This window comes from Dendropsophus ebraccatus, chromosome 5 (assembly GCF_027789765.1).
Source record: "Dendropsophus ebraccatus isolate aDenEbr1 chromosome 5, aDenEbr1.pat, whole genome shotgun sequence".
Taxonomy (NCBI): domain Eukaryota; kingdom Metazoa; phylum Chordata; class Amphibia; order Anura; family Hylidae; genus Dendropsophus; species Dendropsophus ebraccatus.
The window spans coordinates 60,849,090-60,861,972 of record NC_091458.1 but is presented as its reverse complement, the minus strand read 5'-3'; positions in this window follow the sequence as shown (position 1 = coordinate 60,861,972).

The window sequence follows — 12,883 nt, the reverse complement described above, 5'->3', positions numbered from 1 at the left end:
TGAAGTAATGCCGCCCGCCGCATCCCCTCCCGGGACTCGGTCGGCATCGCTGACAAGGGGGGGGGGTCTGCGGAGTGATGATTGACGCCAGACCCCGCATTCACCTGCTGTAGTGCAGTGCCGGCCCATGTAACTGGTGACCGACACTGAGCCCGACGACCCCTGATAAATTACTGCAGCCTCAGGGGACCCCCACTCTGAAGCGTGTGGGGATGCAGAGCACTGAGCCCTGATTGGCTGCACGCTACCAAGCCAGTCAGGGTTCACTGCTCTGCTGCTAATGAGACGGAGAGCGACGCCGGCCGGGTGACGTCACCGAACCGGAAGGAGAAGAGGATCCGAGCCACAAGCTGCAAGATCACGTGACCGGACCGGAGATCTCCTTGGGGGGCCAAAAAACAACAGGTAAGTATATTAGGAAAGTGTTAACCTTGGTTAATCCTTTCCTTTGCTAAATTATTGATTTTCCCTGGAATACCCCTTTAAGCTTTAGCTGTCCAGGCATGATAGGAGTTGTTTTCTTGCAACAGCTGGAGAGCCAAGGTTCCCTACCCCTGTTCTACAAGGTCTTATACATGTTAACTATTTCCCATCCTAAGGCTTTAGGCCAATGCTGCTCAAATGTTGAGGTAGATCTCACAGACATAGCACTGCCAGACAAGATTCACTGGCAGCAGTGCCATCCTGTCCACTGCTCTGCTGTGCCCCATGCTCATCCTGGGGCTGCTTGTGTCTTCCAACCATCTTCTTCCTCCTTCTGCTACAGTGACACCTCTCGCCACTTGGGTGCACATGCAGCCAACTGCTCTGGATTTTTTGAGCCAGCTTGTCTCCACCTGCTACAGCCGTCTGCCAAATCACAGCAAGCTGCACTTATTTAAACTAGCCTAACCTGCCCCTCCCTGTCTAAGTGTTGTTGGATTCCTGAATTCCAAACAAAGGTGTGATTCTGCTATTCTGCGGACTCTCTATAAATTCTGACCTCTGTCTGTTCTCTGCGTTATGCTTTCTGTCTGCCTCTCCAGTTGAGAACTCGGAATCTCTGACCTGTCTTGAAGTCGCCTGTCTGACTATGATACCGGTCTTGTACCTGGTACTGGGCTGACTCTCAATATTTGACATACTGTGTGCTGACATTAAAGGGAATGTGTTACTTAGAGCCAGATTCTGAAACCTTTTTTCTAATTTGTCTTTAGTTTCAGGGGAGTGATACTGGTGATACTGGTGCCATATTCTGTCTGTGATGATAAGGAGGATACTGCTGCAAAGTCATCTGTATAAAACAGGCCTAGTGGCCAGAATAAAAAACTGTCAGATTTTAGTATTATAATACTCATAGTAACATGGAAAATTAGAAATAAAGATCACCAGAACTTATTAAAACATACACTTACCATAAAAACTTCCAAAAACCAGTGAAAAATAGAGTGGATGTCTGAATGTTACCTTGATTTTTGACTAATGGTACAATCCAGAAAAGGATTTAGAAGCCCTGATCTAGAAACAATCTATTCACCACTTTAGTATTATTATTGCATGAGCTAGATTAACTTGTTGAGTAAGATTTTGTACCATATTTATTTACAAATTTATTAGGATATTACAAGTCAAGGCTGTGTTCACACAATGTATAAACAACAGCCGTTTTTGCACTGAAAATTGCTTTGATTTCAATGCAAAATGGCCGACAGTAATTAACATGTCAATTATTTCCACTGCCATTCTAAACAACAGCCGTTGTTCGTTACACTGTGTGAACAACGGCCGTTGCTTTACTTGCAAACAACGGCCGTTCTTGTCATACAAATATGTTATGTGAACATAGCCTAAAAGTGTCAGCTGCACAAATCTATATCTGGAAAGGTCAACGAGACTGGAGCACAACGGGCCATGGGAAGCCTTTGGGGATCTCATTGGAAAACTGCTACAAAGGTAATTTGTTTTCTTGGCTAGGTTCTTGTGTAAATAATACATTGAGGTTGCATAAGGAGAAGGAAAACATATTTTAATGGAATCTGGTAACTGGATGGGGATGATGAACAGATGTTGGAAAAACTGACACTAATAATATGGGTCTGGTTGGCATCCCTGCATTTTAAAAGAACAGTCCTCATGTGGGACATATGTAGTACTACAAAAACTTACTTCAGGCCTGGAGATAAGATGCCCTCTGGTGGCTGCAGAATACTTGTGCAGAAATACAAGACTTCAATTTTTGTTTAGTCCTGGTATTGTTCATAGAACAATCATTTATTACTGAAGGAACTAGAGACAATAAAAGAGCAACCATACAGCAGCAAAAGTTATGTTTTTACAAGTTACCAGTTTCCAACAGTAGCTGTATCTGTATATTCCTTATAAATATTATACGTATCCAATCATTTCATTTTTATTTGAGGTCAATATATTAGTCCTTCCGACCCCCTGGTACATAATGTTTCTATACAGGCTATTTTGTGAACTGTCTGGTTATATTTGAAATTAGGAATAGTGCATAGAGCAGGTGGTAGGGTCTAATTCCCATATTACTGTGAAGTTCTAGCACATTCATGGGAATGCTATTGGCACACAATAATAGATTAATACACTAAAACTTTGCTTGGAGCAGTCCCTGAGCTGCCTGCCACTGCCACCTACCAACACCCAGCAGATTCCCAGCCTTTTTCTATCTAAATCAGTGGCTAATTGTAACCGCGGTCAATCTCACTTCTCCTCTACCTCTAATGTGTGCCAAAGCTGGTTGTATTCACTGCAGTCTTCACGGAAGTGCTCTTCTGCTGTTCTGCATTGCTGACTAGTTGCCCCTCTATAAAGGCCCTATTACATGAAAAGTAATCTTCCCAATCAGGTCATGTTAAAAGACAACAATTAGCCGACATGTATGATGTCAGCTGATCATTGTCTGTCAACATGTTGAATGAAAACGATCACAACAGCGATGGTCTGCTGCCGGTCACTCTGTGTAGTAGGCAGACTGCCACTCTCTTCAATGGGCCACCTGGATGAACCTGGATGATCCGCAGCATCTTCGCTTGTTGTCTGTGCGTCCAATAGCACAAGCAGCAAGTGGGGAAAAAGGAGGAAGCAAGCGCTTCAATTGAATAAAGCCCCATCATAAACTATGGAGCTTGTATCGTGCAGCAAGATAAAGATCGCAGGGAGCCAGGCCGCAGGACCCAGACCAGACTCCTAAATAAATACAATGGGGGGGGGGGGGATTTATCATGGCAGCAACAGATGCAGGCAAGGCAAAAAGTTGCAGATTTTTTGGTCAAATGCTGTGCTTACAAAATGCTGTGCAAAAATGTGCAATGTCCTCGAAAGATGCGCAGGTAGGTGGGGCATGGTGCGGAGGGGGTGCTGCATTTACTACAATGGTAGCTGAATCTACAATAGTATAAAGCTGGAGTCGATTTGTAGAGGTATGTGTGTCTACATAAACGCGGCATGTCTGTGCTCTGGCGGCAGATTAACCAAGAGAGGTCCTAAACCCCCCCCATATATAAAAGAAAATCCGCACTCTCTATATTCTTGTACTTGCACGTTCTATCTTTAATTGGGCAAATCAGACATTAGTAGGAATGTTTTGTCAGTTATGACCTTCATCTGCATAAGTACAACCTATAAAATAATGTTCACTGTATAATTCACTGTGTTAAGTGAATAAATTCATACATGTGCACACAAGAGACTGTAACAAAGACAGTTCTAGGTCTGATACAGGATGAAGCAACAAAAAATATACAATTTAAGGCAGTTAACCCCTTAACAACCCTGGAAATTTTCTTACTCCCCACCTTTCAAGAGCCATAACTCTTTCATTTTTGTAATCTGCAGAGCCATATAAGAGCTTGTTTTTTGCCGGGCCAATTGTACTTTGTAACATAACCCTTCATTTTACCGTAACAAAAAAAAAGAATTCCTTGTGAGTAGAGATGAGCGAACCTCGAGCATGCTCAAGTCCATCCGAACCCGAACTTTCGGCATTTGATTAGCGATGGCTGCTGAAGTTGGATACAGCCCTAAGGCTATGTGGAAAACATGGATATAGTCATTGGCTGTATCCATGTTTTCCAGACAACCTTAGAGCTTTATCGAGCATGCTTGAGGTTCGCTCATCTCTACTTGTGAGGTGAAATTGAATTACATTTGGGGGGAAATGCTGCGTTTACATCATTTACTGTTCAGTAATTGATATACCTGTATTCCTCAGGTTGGTAAGGAAACAATAATACTGAATTTGTATAGTTTTTAAAAATGAAAAACTTTTCTAAAAAAAATGTATTACTGTTATTGTCATTTTCACCCCCTATAACTTTTCTACTTCTCCGTCCATGGAGCTGTTAAAGGAGAAGTCCGTGCAAAGCTATTTTTTTACCAAGTGTTGGGGAGGATAAAAGAAATAAATTGCTTTTACCTCCCCTGCTTCAACGCTGGTGTCTGCATACCGCTGCTTCAGTCCCTGATCGTTTCCTGTCAGAATCAGGACCCGGCTTGTGATGTGTGTGGTCCGCTCAGCCTGTCAGCAGCTGAGGTGGAAGCCCACCACAGACTGGCTGAGCACACATTACAAGCTGGGTCCCGCTCAGACCAGGAACTGGCCAGGGACCCGGGGACCGGAGCGGCAGTACGCAATCACCAGCGCTTGCCCTCCCCGGCAAAGTACAATAGCTTTGCCCAGACTTCTCCTTTATGGAGCTTATTTTCTTAATATAAAGTTTTTACTACTATCATTTTTTCATTTAGATCAGACCTTTTTATTTTGATTTGTTTTTTATTCCATTTTTTGTGATATTCTGGCAATTTGTAATTTTTGCCATGCCTTTGGATAACAGTGCCCTAATTTTTTTATTTAAAGGGAAACATCTAACCTGCTATGTTCCTATAGGGCATGGGGCGCTGAGGATGAAGGTAAGTTTGTTACGTCATCCTCTGCGCCATTTTTTGGGAAATTAGCAATGTACAATATGCTAATTAGGTGTTTTGGTGCACTGGGGGTGCGACTTCTGCCCCCAGTGCACCGATCCGTGCCTTGTTTCCTGGTTGGCCCGCTCTGCTGATATTCATAAGGACAGCCAGGGTGGATCAGGGTGGTAGTTCAGCCCCCAGTGTGCAAAAATGCCTATTTAGTATATTGAATAAACTGGTAATATCCAAATATGGGATGGATGCCCATGAATGTCATTGCTCCTTCGGGTAGGTTGCCCGTTTGTGTTATCAGTCCATTAATTCTCTACTGGAGATGCCAAATTCTGTACTATTGTCTTTCATAGAGAATGAAGGGAGCAGCAACGCTTCATTTTCACATGGGACTCGCGCCCCATTTCTCAAGATTTTGGGGGTCCCAGGCCTTCTTTGAAGCAGGGATAGATAAGAGTCCATTGATTTGCAATATCCTTCTTAGACTATTGTTGAGACTATAAGTGTAATATTAATAGTTTGCAATTTATCTGAACTTTGGTAAACAGCATAAGGTAATTTCTAAATCCATTATGGTGAATTGGTAATATTACAAAGTTGAATTCAATACCTTGACTGAAATCTTTGAGGTTGACGTTTACATTCGCTTTCCTTACATTTAACTTTGCTTTATTGTTCACCACATTTTACTTGGAAAAAGAAAGTAGCTTGATGGACTGGTCTAGGAATAGCTCAGCCTGTATCCCACAGAGAATATCCTTCACTTAACAGAAAAAGAGTGAGTGACCAGCTGACTGCAGAATATATCTAACCCAGCATAGTGCTGGCCCTTCAAAGCATTAGTCATGAGCTGCTAAGAATATACTTCCAGGCCTTTCTTGGAAGCACTTTTTAACCCATCATGTCTAGCATCACCTTTACCCATAGAGAAGTGGTCACAGTTTATAGCCTTTCATTTTAATATGCACATCAAAGTGGATGAGTCAACCTCGCAAGTGATAGAAAGTTAAAAAATGAGGTCACCATGATGTAGTCTTCTCATCAGTTTTATTTTTAGCTTGTTTTGCTAATTTTTCTTTATGGCACAAAATGATTTTTCCAAGCCTAAAGTGAACCTGTCATCACTTTTATGTTGCCTGACTATGAGTCACCTGGTGACTTCTCCCTGCCTCACCAACCTTAATTAATAGATTTCTCCTCTAACCAAATAGGGTAAGATCTATCAATCAAGGCTGCAATCCTCATGTGGACAGCTAACTGTGTTTCTTCTAACCCGCCCTCGGTGCATGAGTGATGGGAAGCCAGGCCCAGGTACAAAAGAAGAGTAAACTCCAGCATGCCCACATAGGGTAAAATGGGGTGAACAGTGAAGCTCCAACCACTACACTAAAGAAACAATCAGAAATTAATCAGCTTGGAAAATTGGAACTTTTTAGGTAAAAGAAAGTGGTATAAAGGATAGACTTTGGCTACGTGCACACAGAGCAAAAGTGGTGAAATTCCACGGCGGAGCATACAGTGGTCTATACTACTGGGGGCAGCACACAGGGGTCTGTACTACATTGGCACTGCACAGAGGGGCCTGATACTATATGGGGACTGCACAGAGGGGCCAATATTATATAGGGACCTTACTACTATATTGGGGCACAGATCATACCTAATTATAAAGTGGGGGGAAAGGGACACCTTAAAACTATGGGGGCACAGAGGGGTGTAACTACTACATAGGGGTACAGGGGACCTAACTATTGTATGTGTTGGAGCCTAAAATGTGTCTCTGGCAAATTCTGGAGAGAGGATTCCCAGCCAGGGGAAGACTTCAAGGTGGCCCAGGCTGGATGGAAAGAAAAAGTGAAAGACTCTGATCAGAGAAGACGCCACCTGTGAGACACTGGATGTAACTGCACTCTGTTACAGGTTTGTAGTGATAGTGGTCATGGTGTGGCGGTATTATGTAATGTTATCATTGGTAATATCTTTCTGTTTTGTTCAGAGCAGTTTTGAAGGCTATATGTAATCACTGTATGGTGGTAAGAGAGTTATAACTACTGTATGTATTCAGGCTCTTGGTATAGTGTGGGGGCACTTTCAGGGCATTATACTGTGTGTGGAGCACTGATTCTGATAATGCTGGGTTCGGGGGGGGGGTGCTAAAAAGAAAGGGGGGGCACTCTTGAGGGCTTTGCAGCGGGCCCACCAGTGTATTAAAACAGCCCTGGCTCAGACAATCAGTGCACTGTCCCACTGTAGCCACTGACTGGCTGAACGGTACATCAGGATGCTAGGAGCCCCAGAAGCAGGCCGGAGCGTGGATCAGTAATGTATTCACCCGGCCGCCGCAGGTTGGGGGGGGGGGACTTTACATACTGTACTCACAGGGGAATGAAAGTTCCACTGCGAGTATGTAATCCTATTCAAACTGACAATACGGGAATCGCAGCAGATTTCACGCTGCGAGTTTGCAGCGTAATCCGCTGCGATTCCCGTATTGTCCGATTCCGTTATGTGTTAACCCACCGTAAAAAAGACTTTTAGATTCACTAGGCAAGCATGTACATACCAGATGAGAAGTTCATGGAGGAGGGGATCCCCAGCTCAGGTTGGCTGTTGGCTCAAATGGCTGCAGACAAAGGTAAAGAGGGTCAAGGCTGGCCTCCAATTGGGGGGCGATATAGGATGGTAAAGTAGGAATCCTATTAAAAGTTTACTATGGGATCCTCTCGGTTCTAGGAACGCCATTTTCAATAGGTCACAGGAAGCACATATATATATTCTAAGGAATGGCCTGGAGAGAATGCACACTGCTGATGAATACCTGGGAGAGTATACCCAAAGGATAATATTTGTTTTGTGCATTAGAGATATTTTATCACAAGCAATCAGACTCTATAGGGAAACACCATAGGAATTTTGCCATAGGGAGTTGTAGACCAGCTGTTTCCTCCTTCAGCACGTGTACATAAAAGTAGCAGATTTTGTCCTTCTCACGTTAGTCTTTCTTCACACTGCACCATTAACATTAACAACCCTGTTTACAATCCAGTTGGGGTTTACTAAAGACATTAGCATATGTAGTCCGCTGTCCAGATTTATTGCATTGTATTTATTTAATTGGCACCAGGGCATTATTGTTAAACAATTACCAGAAACAGATTTTGAAAGGGAACTTTAATCCATACCTCAAGAACAAGACATTTTAATGTCCTTTATTGAGCTGTGCATCTTAGCAGCACTGACATCCTCAGCGAGATTACAGGAAGCGCCTTCTTCTGCCTGTGCACTAAGCTATAGCTTACTCCAATGGATCTTAGCATATCACTTACACTGACTGCTCATCAGAATGCCACATCAATATGAATATTGCTATTTGCAACTACTGCCGTCCATTTCTTACAGAACAGACAATGTAGTCAGGAGCGATGGAGCCAATAGTAGTGACAGCTAATAAATCAACTTGCTCTAAACAGAGAGGTATAATGTGTGCAAAGTTGGACATGTAACATAAGGTAAAAAGACCATTAAGTTCAAGTGATGAGGAACATCAACACCGGTTTTGCTTTCTCACTTTATATAAGTCCAACATGGCTTTTGCACCAGCTTAATGTCAAATTTGTAAAATATGTAGGCTAGTAGTATATTATATTCTAGTATAGAAATTGTCTCATTCGTTCCAAATTAACTACTTCTTCACCTACCCCTACCTACTGAAATTTGTTATCAAAGTCAAGGCAGGCTGTCAGGTTACTAAGAGATCGAGTTACATGCTGTCCTAAGGATGCCTATACACAGAGAGTTTTATTTGACAGATTTTTTATACTAAAGTCAGGAATGGATTGAAAAGAGGAGAAATCTCAGTCTTTCCTGTATGACCTGTTCTGTGTGTATAGTCTGTTCCTGGCTTTGGCTTCAATAATCTGTCACATAAATCTCTGTTTAAAGGCACCTTTAGTTGCCTATGAAGAAGGGAGAGAGGGAGTGAGTTGCTGTAATGACCTAAGGCTTCATCAGAGCCTGCCACAACTAACTAACTCTAGGGTTGAGTCTTACACAGTGATCATTGCAGATACTGACTATTACTGACTATTAGTGTTATAAGTTAAAGAACACCAGGAAACACAATGTAGGCATCTTTGCATATATGTACAAATTCATAGAAGTTTAATATATACAGTAGTGTTGATAAATAGGAGACTGGCATCATTGGACAAATGAGTTTTCTGGTAGAAGTAAAATTTCTACTTAGCAAATGAATTACTCGCATGTGTGCAAGAAATAAAAAAAATAAAAAAATTAGGGTATGCTGAGTAATTGTTTCATTATTTTAAAAGGGCTTGTTAATAATAATAGCAGTAAGGAGTTATATTGGTGCAGTCATTCATTCTGTGGAATAACAGGTGTCAATTACTTATTTAGAAGGGTGATGTCATGAATGGAACTTTGGCGCAGTCCTCAGTGCGTAAGGTACAACCGAGACTGCGATTTTGGCCCTAATCTTCTATTTATTCTGTGTTTTGTTTGCCTTGTTTTTGCCCTGTCTGAACTGTGTCTTATTTCTTCTGGTCTGCTAATTGTTTTCCCTGCCCCACCCGTGTCTGTGCTGCAAAGTTTCCTCTGGTCATGTAACAGTTAACCTGCCTTTGCCTCAGTGATTGACAGCTGGTCCCTCCAATCATCTTCTGTACTTGGTTCCTGGTCTCCTATTTTAGTTAGCTGTTTCTGCCTGTGCCTTGCCGGTTATTGACTTAGTCTCTGCCTGCTTGTGGTTCTGTTTTCTGGTTTCTCCTGATTCCTGCTTTGTATCTCTGACCACCCTTGCTTGTTGCCTGCCCCTGATCATATTGCCTGTTTTCTGACTACTCTTTTGGATCCTGACTTTGTACCTTTGCTGCCAGACTGTTGTGACCCGGATTGCTGACCATTCTTATTGTGTTTGTTTGTTTTGTCTTGTCTATTGTTTCACGTATCCAGGCCAGGGATCGCCGCCAAGTTGTCCGCTGCCATTTTAGGGCAGATTGCGGCAATTAGGTAGGGACAGTGGGAGGGGCTGAGCTCAGGGCTCACTGTCTCTGTGTGTCTGGTGTGACTGGTCCTGACAGGTGACAAATGTTGTACATGTTGGTTATCGTGCATCTCCTGAAAAGAATGAGTTGTTCCAATGTTCTTATGAAAAACTCAACTTAATTAAAAAGTTGATTGGGGAGGGGAAAAATATAGAGACGTGCCGTAAATAATAGGCTGTCCTGCTAAAATGATCTAACATGCCCTGAAGAGGCAACCAAAACCTGAAAGAAACAGAAGGAAGCAAGGACTATGGATAAAGCCCCAATTACACACGGCTGCAGCGAGCAAGTGAGTGCAGGGGGGAATTCTAAAATTCCCCTGACTATTTCTATCCCCCCATCTACAACAAGGGTCCTACAAAAGATGGCATCCTATTAATGGCCAGAAATCAACATAAACGTCAATAAGGCATTAATTAAACTAAATCTCAAGCCATATATCATCCCTCAACTACTATATTTATTGCAAACACTCCCCCATCTTCATCCCCTGTTCTATCTTCTCTGCAATTAAAAATCTTTTGTCAGATTTCGTGTGGGCTGGGAAGTGACATAGTCTGCCGATACTTAGGAACTCTTGTTTTCTCCAGATGCGTAAGGGTACAAGAAAACTCATTTCTTCAAACTAGCCTACAACCTATAATAATTCTGCATCACACATGACTGGCTGCACTTTACCTCCTGTTTCTCTCCCTATACCCTATAGATTGTAAGCCCTTGCGGGCAGGGTCCTCTTCCCCATGTACCAGTCTGCCATTTGCCTTCATGTAATGTGTTTTGATCTTGTAATGTTCCTGCTTGTTACCCCTATCGCTTGTTTTAAGGGCGCTTTATACATAAATAATAATAAAGAGAACTTATACAAAATACTGACTAGGTGGTACAGAACCCTAGAGTGGCTGGACAGCCACAATTTGACACAACATAACTCATGTTGGCAATGTGGCAGCTCTCCTGGTGCCATTTCACATATCTGGATAACCTGTCCATAAATTAAAACCTTCTGGACATCTATTCTTGGCATTATTTTCAAAGTGACAGGCAATAAAATCCCCCTCTCTGCCCCTCTTCTATTGCTGTGGGTTCCACATTCCTCCTTTACAGCTAAACAATCTAACCTAGCTACACACATGCTTATAGCAGCTAAACTTCTAATACCTACATTATGGAATCCACCCACTCTTAACTCCTCGATAACCAAAATTGAACACTTTTACAGAATGGAGGAACTTGTTAGTTGGGAGCTTAGAACCCATAATAAATTAGAATATACGTGGGCACCATGGAAAAAAATCCAGGAATCTCTCCCCCCTCTAACAACTCAAACAACTCAGACCTCCACTTAACCACCACCATACGATTGCACGATTTCCACCCGCACCCTATACTCCCATAATAATAATTTTTATTTATATAGCGCCAACAGATTCCGCAGCACTGTACAATTCTGGGGGTACATACATAGACACAAAGCAGACATTACAGAGATATACATAGAATGGCCAAAGCCCAAAACCGACTATAAACAGAGATCAGGTCATAAAGGAAAGCCTGAGATTTCTTCTCTTTTCAAATCCATTCCTGGCTTTGGCTTCAAATCTTTGGCAGATAATCTGTCAGATAATCTTCCTGTGTAAAAGGACCCTTAGAAACAATGGTTTTGCCACTCAATGTTAGTTCAGTTATTCAAAGTAAAGAAAAATTATATATACATGCTGTTTTTTGACAACAGTCTTATATTCCCTGTTCTCTGCTTTCTGTAAAGGATAAACACACACTGGGTAAAGGATGTTTTGATGTAGAACTGAATGTGTAATATTTTCAGTATTTAGGCAAATAAAAGTTTGTGCTTTATTGCTATTTTAAACTCGTTATTGCTATTTTTAAACTATATTTTAAGCTATTTTAGTGAACACTCCTGTATACATGACAAAATAGACCCAGTAATGAAGTGCGGATGACAGCCTATGATTATATATATAATTTTATATGATGATTCCAAATCTTTCACAGTTACAATGGGTCTGAGCAGCTGTTTTAATAAACACACAATAAAAATCATAAAACACGCTTTATTTACACTTTTTGTCAAAAAATAATGCACCCAGATAGAATTGCTGAAAAACGTGGCAAGCACTTGAGATTACTTCTGATTACAGATGTTGTCTGTTAGACACTGGGTCCTGCCACAAGAGGGCATAGAAGTCCATCCACTGCTGTTATACAGAGAGACTCTTAGGGTGGCATTTATTAAGTCCGGCTTTTTTTACGCCAGACTTATAAATGCCCTCGCAGCTCCGGCGCTACGGAGATTTATGTAGAGGCGGACTGCCTCTACATAAATCCCGTGCGCGACGGTGTGCACCGCCGAAAACCTACGCCAGCTGAGGACTGGAGTAGGTTTTCGGCGTACATTTGGGCGGAACGGATGGTAAATCGCGCGGACTCTGAGTCCGCGCCCTCCGTTCCGCCCACTACACGCCCCCTTTCCGCCCCCCTGGCGTACTCGGCAGAAAGTGCCGATTTGCGAATATTTTATTCGCAAATCGGCCATTTGCGAATAAAAAAATACGCAAATCGGCACTTTCCAACGAAAATCATCCGATTGCCGGATGATACATGTGGCCCTTAGAATCCACTATTCAATGGTGTACCCCTTGCTGATAGACAGGGCCAGCCTTTGAGACAGGGCGCCTCACACCCGGCTGCACTGCTGGCCCTCCTCCCCGGCAGACACACAGTACATCTATATTTATATATTTTTAGGGTGCCTTCACACCTACCGTATCACAGTAGAAAATCCGCTGCGGATCCGCAGCAGATCCGCAGCAAATTTAACTAAATGAATGAACACAGCATTAAATACGCACTGTCAAATCCGCTGCGGATCCGCAGCAGAT